Below are 17640 nucleotides of genomic sequence, written 5' to 3'. Positions count from 1 at the left end.
TTTGGACTGGAACTTGTCTAGGGTGGGGACGGAGCCTGGGTCCTCCTTGTGCCCCTAGAGCCCAGTGCAGGGGCAGCACATTGCGGGCTGGCATGGAGGGCGGGGGCGCTTGCTAAATGTTGTGCACGACATGGACCCACCCCCACAACACGGACCAACTCAGAACACTGTGGAACCAGTGGAGGAGCCTCGGTCAGATGTGGCCCAGGGGATCATACCCATCTTGGGATTTGTGTGAAAAGAAGGTTGGATGATCCTCTGGTCTGGAGAACTCCCTCCTGGGTGTAGCAGAACAAATGCTTGCCAGCATACTGCCTCCTGCTGAGTGTTCTCCCTGGGCTCCATCCTGGACCGGGGCACACCATGGCGGAAAAAGCCCTGGATTGGGGTCAGGGGTCTGGGCCCAGCTGAGCCACTAACACCTTGGGTGGCCTTGAACTGCTGGCCTCAGTCACCCTCCCTCCACCCCCGCTCCCTCATTTTATGGGCAAGGCCACTGAGGCCCCAGGACCCGAGTCCGCCCCTCTCCAAGCCCCTTCCAGGTCTGGCATTTCCAGTCTTTTCTGGCTCCTCATTAACAGAGTATTTTCCTTCTCCAGTCTGCATTCCAGCCTCCTCCCGTGGGCCCCGACCCCTGTAGCAGGGGAGTGGGCACCGTGTGAAACTCTCTGAAATGCTCACGGGGAACCTTGTCTCATCTCCCACCGAAGGGGCCAGAGGCTAACTGGCAGGCGCTCCGCATCCTGTATCAGCCCCGTAGACGTGCGCTCTGGGCCGGGGAGCCGAGCGCTGCCGGGAAACGCGCACTCGGCTGCTCCGTATCTGTTACAGGCCCCGCGGTTCACCGTCTGCTCGGAAATTGGGTAAGTGTTTTCTTACCCAAACTTGAGTAACCGCCGTTGAAATGTATGGTTGGAAAGTCTTGGCTCTCAGAACAGACCACACAGTGACTTGCCCAGTGAAACTCAATGCCCGGGGCTTACTCGGTTTTACCTACAACACCAGTGTAGGAAGAAATGGGTTTGGAGGGGCCGAGTGTCTTTCCATCCTTCTCCGAGGGGGTTCATCAGCTGGAGGAAGGCTGAGGGGTGTTGGTGCTGCTCTGCTCCCTGGCCTGGGCCTGGCTTCTGGCGTGGGGGTGGGAAGAAGGTCCCAGGGGGCTGCTGGGCCTTGGAGGCGGCCCTCCGGAGGGTTCCAGCCTCAGTGTTTTGTGCCACGTTCTGGCAGGCTGCTTGACATCCAGTGCGGGCCCTGCTTAATCAGCCTCTCTCACCCGCACAGGCCAAGAAAAAGCTGTAAAGTCAGAAGGAACACTGGCATGTGTTCCGTGCCTCAGAACAGAGCAGATATTGTCCTGGCCTTCCAGGTCTCTGCGGCCCTCATTCTTGTTGACCACACAAATGGTTCCAATCAGTTTGCAGAGGCTCTCCGCGGTGTTTTAAGATGTTTGCTCATTACATTCCCGGGTCGATTACCCTCCGACCTTGAACGTCACCGTTCCACCCACCTTCTCTGGCGGACACAAAGGGGAAGGCTAGGCGTGAACTGGACGTGTGGGGGTGTGTGTGCACGTGGGTGTATGTGCCCGTGCACCCGCCTGCCTGTGTGGACCGTTGATAAATTTCCATTTCTGTGAGGTGAAGTGCCCCCCGAACAGCCGTCACACTTGCCGAGGAGACACCCAAGGAGAGGCCGTGGGGTGTCCGGGTTATGCATGCGATGTTGGTGCGGATGGTTCTCTCCTTGGAGTGTGGGGAACATGGTCCAGTGTCCATCCACAGGATTGTATCTCACCTCCTGGGAGGCCCTTACCTGTTATGGGGCTCTGCCTACCTTTCTGCCCTGTCCCCCTGTCCCCAGGGGCTTGGAGGTATTCGTCTGAAACTCCTGTTTGGGGCTGACAATGTCTGCCATTCAACCTCTGTGAAGGACACGGGGCCTGAAAGCCATCAGGGACTTAGGGTGTTTTCCTCCTTCGGAGAGCGTCCGGTCTAAAGGCCCTTTGTGCCAAGCCTCCAGTGAGCAGATGAATAAAATAGGAAGGCCGAGGGTCTCGTCACTGCCGAACAAAGTTGGGTTTGTTGATACAGCATCAGCCTGGACTCGGAAATCGAGTCCCGCAACAGAGGACTGGGCTCCCCGCCCCCATGCTTGCAGAAAGAGCTGTCTGTGAGAGAAAACAGCCATTCTCAGTGGAACTTTGTAGATATGAGGCTCGAGTCCGATTTGTTTTTGTTGAGCCACAGAAGTAGGTCTGAAGAGTTCCTCCTGAGGGACACACAGAGCTGACACGTGCTGCAAGCTGACGGGCTGAGGGGCACAGGCTGGAGACCTCCGCGTTAATGTCTTTTTCTGGTCTTTAAGGCTTTTTTTTTTTTCTGCTGAGGAAAGGAATGGTCAACGCTGCTTCCCTGCAGTGTGTTCAGCCGGGAGAATAGTGAGGAGTCAGAGGTGTTCCCTCTCTCCCTCCTGCCTCCCTCGTCGGCCCCCCGCCTGGACTCAGAGGGCTGAAGGCTTCACACAAAGGCTCCGAGGGCTCCAGCACAGGTGCCTGTGATGGGGGAAGCAAGGTCACAATTTCCACTGCATCTGTCACAGGTTGGGCTCTCTGAAACTAGATACCGAGACCAAGCTTGAGGAGGGTTGGGCAGAAGAAGTCAAATTGAATGCAGCCTCGGGGCGCCTGGGTGGCTCAGTCGGTGGAGCGTCCGACTTCGGCTCAGGTCACGATCTCGCGGTCCGTGAGTTCGAGCCCCGCGTCGGGCTCTGGGCTGATGGCTCAGAGCCTGGAGCCTGCTTCCGATTCTGTGTCTCCCTCTCTCTCTGCCCCTCCCCCGTTCATGCTCTGTCTCTCTCTGTCTCAAAAATAAATAAACGTTAAAAAAAAAAATTAAAAAAAAAATTGAATGCAGCCTCACAAAGCCGAGGCTGGGCTGTGGGCCGCTGGCAGTGGAGATGGCTAATCAGAGTGTCCGTGTTGGCCTAAGTGCCCAGGCCCTGGTGGCGTGGGCCAGGCAGCTCTCTGCGGCTGGGATGGGCCCCGAGGGGGCCGACAGCCAGCTGACGCACTCCCCACCATTGGCGCCCAGAACCTTCTAGACTAGCACTTCCCGGTGCTGCCCAGGACCCCAGGAATTCTGCTAAAGAAGGGCATGTGCGTGGTTTCAAACGTCAAAGCCGTGTCTTTATAACTGAGATCAAGGAACAACCCAAAGTTGTCTGTCTGGGATTAGACTCAATGGGTTGCCCAATGGTGGGCATGTCCAGGGTAGGCTATAGATGTTCCCCAGCCATGGGACTTGGGGCCGTCACTGAGTCACTTTCTCCTTGACCATACTCTGAGCTCTTTTCCACTGAGGACCCGTCCTTGGGCATGTCCTCAAGAGCCTAGTTTTAGCAAGAACCCTGCTAAGTCAGTCAAGCCAGTATCCCCCACCATGGGTATCTGATTGCCCCTGATAGATGGCCAGATGTCTCAGCTCCACTGTCCCCTAGGGGGCCTAACCTCCTGGCCTGCCTTCTGTAAGAATCTGTCAGGTCAGCTTAGCCAGAGTCCCCCACCCTGATGTTCCCCCCTATTACTTTTCCATCTGCTGACCGCACCTGCTCCCTGGCTATAAATTCTCCCTTTTCCTTGCTGAATTCAGAGTGCAGTCCAGTCTCTGCCCCCTCCCCCCCATTAATCCCATTGTGGTGAGGGTACCCCTGTTGCGATGGTCCTGAAGAGTCCACCTTACCATTTTAACCAGGGGCGTGGCCGCCTTTTCCTTGACATCCTCCTCCCTGTCCTCGTCACCGTCGCCACCACCCTCATCGTCACCAGCTTCGTCACTGCCCTCATGGTCACAGGAAGATGGATTAGACCACCTCTGTGTGCGGAGGGTGGAGTGATCGCGGGGAGGGGACGTCCCAGCTCCCTCTGGCATGAGCCGTCTCACCTTGGAAGCCCTGCAGTGGCTGGGCAGGTGGCATGAATAATTGGAATCTGGAGCATAAGGAAATAGGGCACGTGAGTCTGTGATGAACTTCCTGAACATAACCAAAGCCAGATTTTGGTAAAACGAGATGATGGCCAACGTGCGGGGCACATCCCAGGGCCCCCAGTGTGGCCTGGAGGCTTGTTTTCTTCAGATTCAGGAAATAAGATTTCTTCCTATTCTTAGACAGGAAGACACAGAATGGCCATTTGTCAGCAGCGAGGCGGCCATGGGCTCTTGTGGGAAGGCTGCGGTTTTGGAATCAGACACATTTAGGTTTGAGCGGCATATGTGCACCAATGGCCACGTCGGTCAACTTTTCCAAGCTCCAGTCCTGTCCTCTGAAAACAGCAGGCGCTGGTCCCTCCTGCCTCCCTGACCCGCCCTCCCCCCCCCCCCCACCGCGGCCAACGGGGAGGCGCCGTGCAGGTAGGACTCGTTCACTGCAGGTGCGCGGTGCTCCCAGGTGGTTTCAGAGGGTGAGCTGCTGAGAGGAAGTGAAGTGTCAGCCGTCTTTCTCCTCCTGCTCATGCCTCACACACCACACACCAACACAAGCTTACACACCAACCCTCACACTCACTCTCACACACTCATGCACGCTCACGCTCCCACGTTAGCCACCCGCAGCGCTCTCCTGCACACTCACGCACCCACGCCCACACACGTACCCCCACACTCACTCTCTTACACACTCACACATACCAGCACACACACACTCTCACAACTCACTCTCACACACACACTCGCACACTCTCTCTCACACACCACTGCAAACCCTACACCTCCTCCCCTCTGCCTGATCCCTGCATCCGGACTATCCATACGTGTCATCTGGGGAATCCTCTCTTCTCCTCCAGAAGATGCCTCATGATATCAGTTGAGGAGAATGAGCTCAACCCAGTGGCTCTTGGGGGCCAGACTCTGACCCGATGGTCTGCTGGCTCTGGGCCCTTCTGAGTAAGCAGACCCACCCAGCATACCTTGCCTGCAGGCCACCCAGCGTTTCCCTCCCCTGCAGGAAGCCCGTGGGTGGGCTCCTCCCAGTGGGCTGCCCCACAGGCGGTCCTCCTGTCACTGGGAGCCCTTTCTTGTGATGGGAGAGCCAGGCGGGGGGGTTGTGTCTTCTCTCACCCAAGGCTGCAGAGGACCCCAGCCTCTCTCCTCTCTCCTGGGGGCTGGGTAAGCCAGCTCTGACTGGTCTCCTGCAGGCAGTGCTCAGCCTGGGAGCGTAGTCAGCTTGCTTGCTCTATTGCAAGCCCTCAATAAATGCGGCTGAGTAGATGTTTTTCCCAAGTGAGTGGGCTTGTCCATACCTGGACCTCCCAAATTCTCGGGCATGAAGGGCTCGTCTGCTGATTTTGCCCAGTCTGTGTCCAACTTTCCTTCATTCCTTGAAGAAATCACCTGGTCCTGGTGGGTACGAGACCCAGACTCAGCAGAAAGAGCTCTCTGTCCTTTCTGCCCACAGTAGTTGATTCGGAGGTGTCCTGTGACCAGACAAGTCCAGTGAGAGCCCTCGATGACGGTCTTTGGGAACACAGCAAAAGAGATGCCCTGTTGTCCTGGGTTTGCCAAACTGTGAGGATCTGAACACGAGAATTGGGACACTCTCGTGCAAGACCTTATCCAAAATGAAATGGGTGCGAAGACGGGCAGCAGAGGGAAGAAGAGAGAAGAAGCATGGAGACGCTGTCTGAGCCTTTGGTCCATGATAACTGCAGCATGGAGAAACAGTTCCTGCCCCGATGGGTGTGTGCCAGCTTGACGTGGGCCTCTGTGGGCTGTAACCTGAAGTGTTTTAACACAGGGTGCAGATTTAGGGATGCTTACAAATCTGCTTAAAATTGCTTGGAAAGTCAGATTTAAACCCAGGGCTTTATAATGATAGTGACAACAGTCACTATAGCTGGCATTCATGGAGGGCTTTTATGCCGGAAATTATACAAAGGGTTTTAAACATTTTTTCTGGAATAAGTCATTAAAACCACCCTGTTCCCATCTTCGTCGTCATCATCGTCATGATCACCATCATCATCACTGCTATGGGCTGAATGTTTGTGTCCTCCCCCAAATCCATCCACTGAAGCCCAAATCTGCAATGTGCTGATGTTAGGGGGGGATTAATTAGGGTTGGATGAGGTTACGAGGGTGAGACCCCTGTAATGGGATCAGTATCCTTAGAAGAAGATGAAAACAGATTGAAATTGTCTCTCCCTACACCAAGTGAGGACACACAAGAAGGCAGCCATCTGCAGGCCAGGAAGAGGGCCCTTACCAACATCCTAACCATGTTGGCACTCGGGTCTTGGACTTCCCAGCCTCCAGAACCATGAAGAATAAATGTCTGATGTTTAAGCCACTGAGTCTGTGGTATTTTGTTGTAGCAGTCCAAACTGGATAAGACTGTCACCGTCACCATCATTATTAAAATCATCATCACCACCATCACCAGCAGCCTCGTCACCATTATCACTGCCATCATCACCACCACCGTCATTGTCATTATCCTCACCATCATCCCATCTCCACCACCATCATGACCATCACCATCATCATCACCATCACCACCATCCTCGCCATCATGACCATCACCATCACTACCCCATCATCACCATTATCATCATCATCATCATCATCATCATCACCATCATCACCATCACCACCATCCTCGCCATCATGACCATCACCATCATTACCCCATCATCACCACTATCATCATCATCATCATCATCATCATCATCACCATCACCATCACTGTCATTATCCTCACCATCATCCCATCTCCACCACCATCATGACCATCACCGTCATCATCACCATCACCACCATCCTCACCAGCATGACCATCACCACCCATCATCACCACCCATCATCACCACCATCACCACCCCATCATCACCACCATCACCATCATCATCATCACCACCACTGTTATTGTCATTATCCTCACCATCATCCCATTTCCACCACCATCATGACCATCACCGTCATCATTACCATCACCACCATCATCATCATCACCACCACCATCATTGTCATTATCTTCACCATCACCATCTCCACCACCATCATGACCATCACTGTCATCATCACCATCACCACCATCATCATCATCACCACCACCATCATTGTCATTATCCTCACCATCATCCCATCTCCACCACCATCATGACCATCACCATCATCATCACCATCACCATCACCATCACTGTCATTATCCTCACCATCATCCCATCTCCACCACCATCATGACCATCACCGTCATCATCACCATCACCACCATCCTCACCAGCATGACCATCACCACCCCATCATCACCACCATCACCATCATCATCATCACCACCACTGTTATTGTCATTATCCTCACCATCATCCCATCTCCACCACCATCATGACCATCACCGTCATCATCACCATCACCACCATCATCATCATCACCACCACCATCATTGTCATTATCTTCACCATCATCCCATCTCCACCACCATCATGACCATCACCGTCATCATCACCATCACCACCATCATCATCATCACCACCACCATCATTGTCATTATCTTCACCATCATCCCATCTCCACCACCATCATGACCATCACTGTCATCATCACCATCACCACCATCATCATCATCACCACCACCATCATTGTCATTATCCTCACCATCATCCCATCTCCACCACCATCATGACCATCACCATCATCATCACCATCACCACCATCCTTGCCATCATGACCATCACCATCACTACCCCATCATCACCATTATCATCATCATCATCATCATCATCACCATCACCATCACCATCACCATCACCATCACCATCACCATCACCACCATCCTCGCCATCATGACCATCACCATCACTACCCCATCATCACCACTATCATCATCATCATCATCATCACCATCACCATCACTGTCATTATCCTCACCATCATCCCATCTCCACCACCATCATGACCATCACCATCATCATCACCATCACCACCATCATCACCATCACCACCATCCTCACCAGCATGACCATCACCATCACTACCCCATCATCACCACTATCATCATCATCATCATCATCACCATCACCATCACCATCACCACCATCATTGCCATCACCATCATCATCACAATCATCACTACCATCATCATCTTCATGAGTTAAGTTTTGCATGTTCCCATAAACACACATTCCATTTCAACCCTCTGGTGGCGTCTTTAGCCCAGTGATGTCTCTTCACGTTAGAGGGGGTAGCAGGAATGGGTTGGGGCACTGGGGTTAGGCTGCCCAGGTTCACGTATTGGGTATTAGCTGTGTCCCCTGGACAGGTGGTTTGGCTTCCCTAGGCCTTGGTGTCCTTGTCCATATGGTGGGAATGATAACAGGATCCTAGTCCAGGTGCAGATGTTGACTTTCACAATTATGAGGTCAGGTGTGCACACCTGTGCCTTTCCTTATTTCTTCACTATAATCAAACTTCTTTCTTGAGATTCCATTTTCACTGAGTGTGGGGAGATCCAGTCTGCCTATTCTAAGGGACTCAGTCACATCTGGTTGAAGACTGTGGGCTTGGAGGGTCAGTTTCCTCTGCATCCCATCTCCTTCTCTTACCCCCAGGAGTCTAAATTCCTGCCAGAGCTTACGTGTCCTTCCAGCGTAAGTGGTGGGCACCTGGTCCGTGTGTCATTCTCTGTCGTCATTGTTTTTTTTTCCTAAATGTAGCTGCTGATGTATTTTAAAAATTGAGTTAACATTCACATAACACAAAATTAACCACTTCAAAATGTTCAATTCAGTGGAATCTAGTGTATGTTCAGTGTTTTGCAACTGTCACCTCTATCTAGTCCCAAAACATTATTGTCACCCCAGAGGAGACCCTTTCAGCAGTCACTCCTGATAGCCTCCTTTCTCCCCAGGCTCTGGCAACCACTAGTCTGTTTTCTGTCTCTGTGGATTTATTGATTCTGGATGTTTTATATAAATGGAATCATGTGGTTGTTTGTGACCAGCTTTTGTCACTTAGCATAATGTCTCTTAGGCTCATCTGCATTGTAGCATGGGTCAGTACTTTATTCCTTTTTACGGCTGACTAATGGCCCATTGTGTGGATAAGCCACATTTTATGTATCTATTTGTTTGCTAATGTTTCCACCTTGGAGCTACTGTGGATAATGCTCCCATGAACATTCTTGTACAACTTTTTGTTTCAGTTCTTTTTCGGTATATTCCTATGAGTGAATTGCTGGCTTACGTGGTACTTCTATGTTTAACTTTTTGATGGACTGCTAAAATTTTCCATAGTAACTCAGTCATTTTACATTTCCATCAGCAATGTACGAGGGTTCCAATTTCTCTGTATCTCCTGAGGTCTTTATGCATGCTCTGTTTTGTAGCCATTTCAAATCCACGTATCTGTGTTCAGTTGATTTCCTTAAGCCTTACTGGGTGTGTGAGCTCCTTGGGTTGCTGAGTGCAGTTTTACAGGTTGTGTATTGCACAATCCTAGGCACCATTCACATAATAATAAAGGGATATTTGTATATTATGTAAATACAATAATGTTTATATATTCTATAAAGTGGCGGCAAAGCGTTTTGGGGAATAAGGTATCTTTTTCAGATTTGCACAGGGGTGCCATGTGGGTGAGCCGTGGTGTCAGATTCCCTAGAGCCTCAGCCCCACCTCCACCCACTCCAGCTGGCCTGGAGCCTGCACCCTCAGCCACCACTTCATCTTGCCGTTCCAGCACTCCCACGACAATGATTGTCGTGTTGTGCTTCCCGCATATTTCCTTTAGCGCTTGGTTCATAGACCTGGTTAAAAGTTTGAGACAAGTTCCATCTTAATAGCCTTTGCTTAAAGAAGAAGTGCTTTTGAAATTTCATTAGTCTCTGTCTAATCGCCCTCAGGGCTGCAAGGGGAGAGCCAGACACAAATCCCTGGGGAACCAGCCCGTTCTCGGGCATGATCTAATTGGACTGTCTCAGCAGCCCTGCAGGCAGGAAGGGACTTTTGTGTTTCCCTTTGCAGACCAGGAAGTGAGGCTCACAAGGTGAACTGGTTTGCTCAAAGCCTCCCAGTGAGGAATGCTGGTCCTAAGTAACATTTTCTGAGCACCTGCTGTATGCTAGATGCTGTTGTAAGCCTCGGTCTCCCCTTCCCTTTTTCTGTGGTGAGTATCGTCTCCACCCTACCTGTGGGGAATGTTAGGGCACTGAGGAGGTAGGCCTGGGGTCCCAGTGCGGTGGAGCGGAGGGCCCTATTCTCGTAGTATCGGAGCTGATGGATGGCTCTTGGGAGGGTGGGACGTGGAGACACCACGGAGAGCATCATTTTGGAGGCTAAGCTTGGTGTCCAATGTCATTCAAGTTCAAGCGTGGAGCCTGGGCTTGGTGCCCGTATTGGAAGGATGGTGGCTGTTGATTCCACAAGCGTTTGATGGATGTCACCGACACGGAGGGAAGGATGCATCTGGTCTGGCTGATGAACCGGGATTCTTACTGGTTCTGAATTTTGTGGCAACATTGTCCTTTTCTTTTTTCTTTTTTAAAACTCTTTATTCGCGGGGCGCCTGGGTGGCTCAGTCGGTTGAGCGTCTGACTGTGGCTCAGGTCATGACCTCCTGGTTCGTGGGTTCAAGCCCCGCGTTGGGCTCTGTGCTGACAGCTCGGAGCCTGCTTCGGATTCTGTGTCTCCCTCTCTCTCTGCCCCTCCCCTGCTCATGCTCTGTCTCTCTCTGTCTCAAAAATAAATAAAAACATTAAAAAACAATTAAAAAATTTATTTATTTCAATTCAAGTTAGTTAACCTACAGTGTAGTGTTGGTTTCCAGAGTAGATTTCCATGATTCATCACTTACATACAACACCAGTGCTCATCCCACCAAGTGCCCTCCTCAATGCCTATCACCCATCTAACCCATCCCCCACCCACCTCTCTCCATTAACCCTCAGTTTGTTCTCTGTCTTTGTGACTCTCTTCTGGTTTGCTTCCTTCTCTGTTTTTACTTTATTTTTCCTTTTTTATTACTGGAAGATTATACTCTGCAGCACTCTATGATCTGAGGCTTTTTACAGCAAATCCCTGCTCTTGGTTTCCAAGGGAGGGTGTGGGTGGGTATCTCTGAGGTCCGCTTAGTGAGGCCAACTCAGAGCTACAGGGATTGCTCACACCGGCCCTCCCCTGGCCCTTGAAGCAGCCCAGAAGTTAGGGATTAGGCCTGGGGTGTGGGGTGCAGGTGAGTCAGGGTTCCACGCTCATGGTGCTTGCGTTCTTGTCTGGAGCAGGACAGTCAGGAAGGAGACAGAGCCGGTTTGGGAGTGATGGATGCCTGGTGGGAGCCAACAGGGCACAGCGATACAGATGACCGGGGTGCACACTTGCTTTGGATGGGAAAGGCGTCTCTGAGCAGATGGCACTTGCTAGAAAACTTCTGCCTCAGGAAGGAGCCAGCCATAGGACAGCCTGGAAGGGGAAGTCCCAGAAGAGGGAACAGAATGTGCAAAACACTGTGACATGGGAAAGAGGCTTGACCTGTTAGCCCTGTTTCGCACATGAGGAAACTGAGGCTCAGAGAGGTGAGGCAGTGAGGTCCAACCTCAGACTTAGGTTTTGTGTTTCCACATCTGGGGCATCTGTGTGACCTTAGGATGCCTTGCTAATGGTGCGATCTGCAGGTTTTAAGGCCCACATGCAGCCCTCCTGTGGGCTGGGCCCACATGGTGGAGCCTTCTAGGCATCCAGTTAACCAGACCACTCCGCAAAGGGCACCAGGAAGGGGGGGGGACCTTCGGCTGCCACAGTGACTGGGAGGGGCCGCTGCGTTTACAGGCTGGGGCCACGAATGCACAGTGTCCCGCAGTTGGGGCAGCTCTGCAGTTGGGGACCGTCCCATCCACGACGGCAGGGTCCCGATGAGAGGCAGTGCGTTGGGGGTTTTACCCACAACGTCTGCCTCTGCAGCACACGTTTGCTGCACACTTGGAGGCTCAGAGCCTGCCCCGGGGTTTGCCAGCGCCCTGGCCGAGAACTCTCCAGAGGGAGGGCAACCACGAGCCCTGTGGTCAGGCTCCGATTTCCCGCTTCTGGGAGGACTTCTCCTTTGCCGGGTCTGCTTGGGTTTCTCTTCCATGCTGTTAAGATTCCTCAGGCTCCATAATTATTACCTCACCCTAGGTTCGGGACTAAACTGGCTGAGCAGTAGAATTGCGGTCCTGCAGTTTCCAGCAAATGTGAATTTTCTTCATTTTGCGCAGGGAGGATGTCTCCCCCTTCCCTGGACTGGGGCAGAGTCACGGTCATACTGCTCTGAGCTGGAGTCACATGGGCTGGGGTACGTTTTCTTCCTCAGCACAGGGTCCAGAGTGGAGGGCCACAGAGCTCGAACACAGATCACTTTTCCCTTATTACTTAAAAAAAGTAATAATTTAATTAATAAATTAATAAAACATTAACATACACTAAAGCGGGTTTCTTTCAGTTGTGTGGTTCCATGAATGTTAGTACCCGTGTAGCTTTGTGTATCCATCAGGCCCGGAAGAGCCATGCCACTTCCAGCCTCCCTCACGCTGCCCCTTGTAGTCACCCCTTTCCTTATTGCTAGCCCCTCATGAGAACTTTGTCTCCTCCAGGCTTTTAGGCCGGTGGTGTCATAGAGGATGTGACCTTTAGAGCATGACTTCTTTCCCCTCAACGTCCTGCCTTGGAGATCAAATCAAGTTTGCTGTGTATATTAGCGGTTTATTCTTTTTCCTTTCTGAGTAGTATTCCTTATTTGGGTGGAGCGCATTTTTTTAAAAAAAATTTTTAATGTTTATTGTTTTTGAGAGAGAGAGAGGGCGAGAGAGCGAGAGCGAGAGCAAGCATGAGCTGGGGAGGGGCAGAGGGAGGGAGACAGAGAGGGAGACAGAGCCCAAGCAGGCTCTGAGCTCTCAGCACAGAGCCCGATGCGGGGCTCGATCTCATGAACCGTGAGATCATGACCTGAGCCCCAAATCAAGAGTAGGCTATTCAACCTCCTGAGCCACCCAGGTGCCCCAGATGGAGCACATTCTGTTTGTCCATTCCGCAAGGAGCTGTTTCCGGTTTATGTTGATTATAGATAAACCATCTGTAAACATTTGTGTGCAGGTTATCTGCGTGAACACGTGCCTTTGTTTCTCTTGGGTAAAAGACAGGGGTAACGTTGCCAGTTCACATGGTGGGTGAATGTTCAAGTTGTTAAGAAACTGCCAAACTATTTTCCAGAGTGGCTGCATCACTTCACATGCCCGCCGGTGACGGGCGAGAGCACCCGCTTCCCCACACCCGCACCGGCACCGGGCACCGTCAGTGTGTCAGGCTTTAACCGTCTGCTGAGTGTGCAGACGCGTCTCCCCCTGGTCCTGATTTGCGTGTTCCTAATGGCTAATGGTGCTGGACATATCATCAGGTGTTTATTTGTCATCCACGTACCCGCTGCGGTGAAGTGTCTGTTGAAGTCTTTTTGTTCATTTTTAATTGGGTTATTTGTTTTCTTCCCATTGAGTTAAAAAAAAAAAAAAAAACCAACTCTGACCATTTGCAACAACATGGATGGGGTTAGAGAGTATGATGCTAAGTGAAATAAGTCAGGCAGGGAAAGACGAATACTCTATGATCTCACGCCTGTGTGGGATTTATGAAACAAAACAAACGGGCAGCGGTGGAAAAAGAGAGAGACAAACCAAGAAGCAGACTCCTAATTCCAGAGAACACACCGATGGTCACCAGAGGGGAGGTGGGGTGGGGTGGGGGAAATAGGTGATGGGTATAAAGGAGGGCCCCTGTCCTGATGGGCACCGGGTTGTATGCAAGTGTGAAATCCTTATATTGTACCCCTGGAACTAATAATACCTTGTATGTTAGCTAACTGGAAATTAAATAGGAACTTAAAAAAAAATCTCTGAGTATAATTGACTTACAATGAATTGCATACATTTAAATCACACAATCTGATGTCTTGACATAATGCATCATCTATGAAACTGCCCCCACCGTCAAAGAAAATGACATCACATGATGTCACAGTCGTGTGACCAGGTCCTGCCTTCCTGCTGGGCATGGAAGCCTGCTTAAGATTCCCTCTCCCTGGGCCCTTCGCCTGCTCATGCTCACACGTTCTCTCTCTCTCAAAAGAAAAAGAAACTTAAAAAAAATGAAACAAAGACAATGACATCCGCGCCCTTGCCCTGGCTTCCCAGTGGCCTCTGCGATGCCTTGCACTCTGCCTTTACCCTGTTCTTAGGCAACTGCCGCCCTGCCTCTTGTCACATCTCGGGATGCACTTCCTACTTTCTGTTAATGTGCTCATTTCCTTCAACTGGTGTCCTTTGCTCAGCACGAGTATTTCAAGATCGGTGCGTGCCATAGCGTGTCTGGGTCATTGAGTGCTGATCCAGCGGGTGGGTTCTGATGCGTGGTTCCTCTGCTGACAAACGTTTGGGTCGTGTTCAGCTGCGGGCTGTTACAAGCAGAGCCGCTCTTGGCGTTGTCTCTGCATGGACGTTTGTTTTCCTTTCTCTCAGGCCAATACCTAGGAGTGGTTGGACCATACAGTAAATTAATGTTTATATTTTTAAGAAACTGCCAAGCTGTGTCTCACAGAACGTGCGTCGCTGTGACCCCCACCAACCGTGCAGAGGGTTCCGGTTTCTCCACATCCTCACAATACTTGGTGTGGTCAAACTTTATGTTTTAGCCATGACGTGCATCGGAAAAGTTTTCTTTCTTTCTTTACAATTTGTATTGCCTTTTATTGCTTTGTCTTATTTGACCGCACTGGCTGACATTTCCAGGATGACGTTTAGTACCAGTGTTGAGAGTAGACATTGTTGCCTTATTTTCAGTTATAGGAGGAAAGGGTCCAGGCTTTCATAACTATGATGCTAACTGTAGGGTTTTGTTTTTTTTTTTAGATTCCTTTTTTTCAGATTAAGGAAGTTCCCTTGTATTTCTGGTTTGCAGAGAGTTTTTAAAAATTTTTACTATTTTCTTAAGTTTATTTATTTAAGTAATCTCTACACCCAGTGTGGGGCTCGAACTCACAACCCCAGGATCAAGAGTCCCATGCTTTTCTGACTGAGCCAGCCAGGAGCCCCAAGAGTTTTTTTATTTTTATTTTTTAATTGGGAATAGGTATTGACTTTTGTCAAGTGATATGTTGTGTCGATTCATGTGATCGCAGGGCATTTCTGCTTCAGACTCTTAATATGATAGATTAGTTGATTTTTGAACAGTGAATTGGCCTTGTGTTCCCAGGATAAACTCCGCAAGGCTGTGGTGTGTTGGCCCTTCTGTGTATTGATAGATACAATTTCCTAGCATTTTGTTAAGGATTTTTGTGTCTCTGGTGAAGGATATTGGTCTGTAGCTTTTTGTTCCTCCTTTTTAAATTTACACTGTCTTTGGTTTGGTATCAGGGTAATGCTGGCCTCATAAAATTAATTGGTAATTGTTTTCTGTGGGGGGTCACAGATCTCTGTTTTCTGGAAGAAATGTGTTGAAGAGTGCCATCTCTAAATGCCATGAAGAGTTCATCAGGGAGACTTCTTTCTTGAAAGGACTTAAGCCATGAATGAAATTTTTAAAATAGTTATAAAACCATTCATGTTAAATATTTCCTCTTGGATGAATTTTGGTAGTTAATAGTCTTTGTGAAAATTTTCACTTTTATTGAAATTGTCAAATTTATTGGGCATAGAGTTTTTCATGGTATTCCGTTATTATAGCTTTGATGTCGAGTATCTGTAGTGATGTGCTTTCTTGAGTTCCTGGCATTAATAATTCGTGACTTCTCTCTGCGTTTGCTTGTGGCTCTCGGTAGAGTTTTATAAATTTTATTATTTTGAAGAACCAACTTTTCATTTTATTGATTTTCCCTATTATTTTTCTCTTCAACTCCATTGATTTCTGTTTCTTATTAATTTATTTTCTTCACTTTCTCTGGTTAATTTTGTTCTTGTTTTTCTAGTTCCTTACAGTGAGAGTTTAGATCATTGGCTTAAGCCCTTTCTTTTGTCCTCCAGGCATCGGACGGTGCGCACTTTTCTGCCAATACCGCTGTAGCGGATTCCACAGACATCACGTCATCCTGTCCTTCCATCCAATTAAAACTGCTTTCTAATTTCTCTGGAGAGTTCTTCTCTGACCCATGGGTTATTTAGATGTGTGTTAGTTTCCAAGTTTTTGAGTATATTCCTGTTATCATTCTGTAATTGATTTCCAGTTTAATTTTATTATTATCAGAGGACATGCTCTGTATGATTTCAACTCTTAAATTTGTTAAGGCTTGTTTTAGGAGCTGGGAAACGGTCGTCAATCTCTGTGTTCCACGTGCACTGAAAAAGAAAGTTCGTGTTGCTGTTGGTGGGTTTATAAATCAGATGCAACTGTGGGCTGGTGTTCCTCCACTTTGTGTCCTTGCTGGTGGCAGTCTGTGTGTCACCCCAGTCACAAGGAGAGCGGCGCCGAAGTCCTCTCCCATCATGTGGATGTAGTTGTTTCTATCTGCAGCACTGTCACGCTTCATTGTTGTCCTGCAGGTGATACGCTCTTTCCCTCCCCCTCTCCCTCCTCCCCCCCCACCGCCGCTGCTTTCAAGATCTTTTCTTTGCCTTTTTTTTTGGATGCACTTAAGTTTATTTATACCTGAACTGACATTATTTTATTTATTTGAATTTAAATTTATTTATTTAAACTTATTTAGGGGCGCCTGGGTGGCGCAGTCGGTTAAGCGTCCGACTTCAGCCAGGTCACGATCTCGTGGTCCGTGAGTTCGAGCCCCGCATCGGGCTCTGGGCTGATGGCTCGGAGCCTGGAGCCTGTTTCCGATTCTGTGTCTCCCTCTCTCTCTGCCCCTCCCCCGTTCATGCTCTGTCTCTCTCTGTCCCAAAAAATAAATAAACGTTGAAAAAAAAAATTTAAACTTATTTATTTAAATAATAAATTAAATAATTTATAATAATAATTACATAAATGAACATAATATAATATAATATATATGATTATATATAATCATAGTATATATGTAAGTTACATAAATTAAATAACTTATAATAATTAATTATTTTATTATTTATATTTAGCTTATTAATTTATTTATTACTAAATTAAATAACAAATTAGGTAAATAAATAGTGCAATAGTGATTCAGGAGTAGACTCCAGTGATTCATCCCCTACATGTAACGCCCGGTGCTCATCCCATCAAGTGCCCTCCTCAATGCCCGTCACCCATTTAGCCCATCCCCCCACCCTACACTCCCTCCAGCAGCCCTCAGTTTGTTCTCTGCATTTAAGTCTTTTGTGTTTTGTCCCTCTCCCTGTTTTTATATTATTTTTGCCCCACGCTTTGAGCCTTTGATAACAATATAGCGAGTCATGGGTTTCTTTGAGTTTATCCTTTTTGGGATTCACTAAGCTTCTTGGATCTGTACGGTTTGCTAACAGATGAGACTTGTGAGCAGTTGTGCCTCAGAAGTTCTCCTGTGCTGCGTTCCTTCCCCTCCCCTCCTGGGGCTCCTAGGGCATGTGTGTCACACAGTCTGGGTCGGGTCCCTGGGTTCCTATTCATTTGGATTTTTTTTTATTCTGTTTTAAAATTTTTGCCTCCTTTTCCTTTTGGTGTTCGGATTGGATGACCTC

General features: G+C 49.3%; 1 non-coding gene across 1 annotated transcript; it reads left to right on the top strand.

The window, feature by feature from the left end:
- The first annotated feature begins 10548 nt into the window (after positions 1 to 10548).
- Positions 10549 to 10633, top strand: TRNAH-GUG. The gene has a single exon. It is a non-coding gene; the product is annotated as a tRNA-His (tRNA).
- Positions 10634 to 17640: the final 7007 nt, after the last annotated feature.

Source organism: Felis catus, chromosome E2, assembly GCF_018350175.1.
Source record: "Felis catus isolate Fca126 chromosome E2, F.catus_Fca126_mat1.0, whole genome shotgun sequence".
Classification (NCBI taxonomy): Eukaryota; Metazoa; Chordata; class Mammalia; order Carnivora; family Felidae; genus Felis; species Felis catus.
Note: the sequence above shows the minus strand (reverse complement) of the source record. Positions and strands in the feature narration are given on the sequence as shown.